Source organism: Octodon degus, unplaced genomic scaffold, assembly GCF_000260255.1.
Source record: "Octodon degus isolate 3935 unplaced genomic scaffold, OctDeg1.0 scaffold00091, whole genome shotgun sequence".
NCBI lineage: Eukaryota > Metazoa > Chordata > Mammalia > Rodentia > Octodontidae > Octodon > Octodon degus.
In genome coordinates, this window is record NW_004524667.1 from 10,658,808 (window position 1) to 10,662,570 (window position 3,763).

Here is a 3,763-nt window from a genome sequence, read left to right on the forward strand (position 1 = left end):
ATGCACCACCATGCCTAGACTCGTTTGCTGGCTCAGTGCACCCTGGGGGGCAGGACCAGTGCTGTATGTGGAACTAGGGGTGGAGCCCTGATCCTTGTGCTTGCCTAAGCAGGCGCTTAGTCCGCTGAGCTATCTTGTGGGCCCTATTTTTTATTTGTTAGTGGAAATATTCCTAAAAGTAGAGATAAGTGTACAAGAAGACAAGAAAAAGTTGCCCCTTTGTAATTCAGTTCTATTTGTACAGAAAAACTGAAACAGTGGACGTGGTAATCCTGTAATCCGAGGACCCTTGGCTGAGGCAAAGGATCTCAAATTTAACCCCATCTTAGGCAATTAGCAAATTAGTGAGAATTTGTCTCAGGATAAAAAGTATGTGTTTCAAATTATTGAAAAATAGGACTGGCCAGATAGCTCAGCGGACTAAAGTGCCTGCTTAGGCAGACACAAGGACTAGGTCTTGATACCCAGTGTGCTGTGTGGGCCGGCATGCGCTGAGATGGTGATTGAGACTGGGCTTGGTGGCTCGCGCCTGTAATCCCAGTGCTTGGGAGGCTGAAAACGGGAGGATCACTATGAGTCTGATTTGTGTAGTGAGACCCTCTATTAAAATACATTATAAATAAATAGATTCCTAGCATATCTTGATAATTAGATGTAAAAATATATACTATTTGTGGGCTTAAATATTTGATGTATTTCGACTTACTGCAGACACTTTATTGATAGTCATGTAGGTATACTAAGAGCACCATAAGATGTTCATGATCTTATCACCAGAAACCAAATGCTTTATGGTGAAGAGGAATTGTATAGATGTAATGAAATTAAGGGTTTTGAGTCGTATCTGGGTTATCCAGCTGGGACCATCTGTGTAACAGGAGGCCTTATAAGAGGCAGGCACAGGGCCAGAGAAGGTGGTAGGTGATAAAAGCAGAGAACTGAGCAGTGCACTCAGAAGATGGAGAAAGCGGAAAAAGCAAAGAAAAGGCTTTTCTCCTTGAGTCCGAGAGGAACCAGCTCTACAGACACTGCAACACTCACTTTCTTTGCTCCAAAAGCTGCAGAGCTGCTTTCCAGGACACAGAATCTTAGGACCTGAACTAAAATCCCTTTGAGATCCTGGGGAGACAGGTCTCCAGTGAGCAGAAACTGAAGAAGGGAAACAGCTCCTCTTGGACCCAGACTAGAAGCCAGGGGTATTGTCAACTAATGCAGGAAGACAAAAATAACAGACTGGGACAGAAACTACTAATTACTATGTATTACAGTTCTGTGGACCTTGTATGGCAGGTGGGGGTCAGGAAACAACTTCACCAGGACCTCTGGTTACAACCAGTTGCTACTTCTACTTTGCCTCAACCTCTTAAATTCCTTCCGTCCAGCCTGGTAAACGAGGCAAATAGCATGACTCCTGTTTTTGTGGGACCTACAATAAAGCCTTTTTTTTTTTGTAAAAACTGGTGCATAGGGGCTGGCAAGATGGCTCAGTGGTCTAAAGCACCTACTTGGAACAAGTTTGGGAAAGCACAGGGACTGTGGTTGGATCCCCCAGCACCACATGCCAGCCAGCCCCGCCCCCTGGTAGGCTGAGCTGCCCCCCACACACAATAAATGAATAAATGTTTAAAAAAAAAATAAAGACGTCTCCAAAGTGCTGATACCTTTCACACCTTTAAAAAAAAAAAACAAAAAACCCCCAAAACTGGTGCATAGTATTGTCTTCTGTGTGCAGCAGGCTCTTAATATAAATATTTTGGCTTTGGTATGGAGAAACTGATTTTGGACTTCTGACCTCTAGAACTTTAAGCTATATTTGTAACGTTTTAGCCCCTTAAATTTGTGGTAACTCATTACAGATGCAATATGAAACCAGTAACATTCTTCTTCTGTGAAAGGAATCCTTTTCAAATTGGTTATCTAATATGATAAAGTGTTTCTGGCTAATTTTGTACATTTCTATCTCAAACCTGGAATCAATCATTTTTCCAAGGAATTATGGTTTCTTTTAGTAGAAAATGATTATTTTGCGATCTTTATGAGGCATTCATGGGTTTTTGCTTCTCCTTTTTGGGATATTGAGACAAGATTTGTCTTACATAGCCTTGGGAGGCCTGAAGTTTGTAATTATTTTGCCTCGGCTTCCCAGAGTGCTGGGGTTGCAGTCCTATAGCATGCCAGCATGACTTTTTTTTTTTTACTTTTGACAACAGGGGTTATGCAGTTCAGTCTGGCCTTGAGCTCACTTTGTAGCCTAGGCTACAACACTCCTCCGCCTCAGCCGCCTGACTGCTGGGATTGCAGGCGTGTGCCACCATGCCCTGCCAGTTTGACTTTAAACATTTTATTTTATTTTTTTTGAACTCAGACCCTTGCGCTTGCCAGGGAAGCGCTTATTTTACTGAGCTATTTCCTCGGCCCCCTAAACCTTTTATTTTAAAAGTGTGATAAACACATAACAAAGTTTATCATCTTAACAAGTTTTAAACATATAGTTCACTAGTGTGAATTACATTGCTGGGCAACAGACCTCTCTAGAACATTTTCAATTTACTAAGCCTGAAATTATATCCCTTGAATAACTTCCCATCTCCCTCTTGTGGATTTTTGCCTTTTTAAAAATGGGAAAATAGCACAATTCTACAGTAAATCCTTTTATCAAGATAACATTATTTTCTTTTTTAAAATTTATGTATTTAGTACAGGGTCTCACTACACAGATCAAACTCAGTGATCCTCCTGTTTTCAGCCTCCTAAGCGCTGGGATTATAGGTGCGCACCACCACACCCAGTCTCAATCACTGGGGGTGGGTCTGGCACAGCATGTGGTGCTGGGGATTGAACCCTAGTCCCTGCACTTGCCTATGCAGGCACTTCAGTCCTCTGAGCTATGTAGTCTGCCATATTTTCCTTTTATTTGTGCAGATTTTTAAAGATTTAGGATAGCAGAGCATCTAAAAGAATAGCTATTTCTCTAAGAGTAACATGTTTGAAGCTAAATGCATGCCACACTGAAATAATGTTATTGGGATTCAAAATATTCCCTCTAGGACTACAAATAGAGTTTGTAGTAGAACACTTCCTAACATGCACAAAGATCTGGGTTTAATCCCAGGCATCAAATGAAACTTGGAAACACAGAAGTAAAAGTGCATTTTTTAACAGCAGGGCAACCCTGCCCAGAACTCAACATTACAGGCTGGTGTCCCTGTGTAGGCTGTCTTCTTGCTCCTTCTATCCTAAGGCTGAACGAGCTGAAATAGTTTGCTTCACTTTGTTTAGTTCAGACCTGTACGTCCAGTTCTTTGAGCTATGAGAAACTGTTGCATAAGCGCTTGCAGCAGAGAATAGCTGTGTAGATGGAGGAGAGTGCGTATGACTGAGACTTAAGTACTTAGGAGAGGGGACACATAATATCACCAGTCTTGTTCAACATAGTCCTCAAAACATTAGCCAGAACAATCAAACAAGACAGAAATAAAAGGAACAGGAGGATCACTATGAATCCGACCATACTAATGAGACCCTGAGTTAAATACATTAAAAAAAAAAAAAAAAAAGGGATATGATTAGGAAAAGATGAAGTCAAAATATCATTATTTGCAGATAACATGATTCCTTACTTACAAGATCTGAAAAACTCCCATCAAAAGACTCCTAGAGGGGCTGGGGAGATGGCACAATAGAATAAGTGTTTGCCTGGCAAGCACAAGGTCCTGCGTTCAATCCCTGGTTCCACAAAAAAAAAAAAAAAAAAGGATATGAT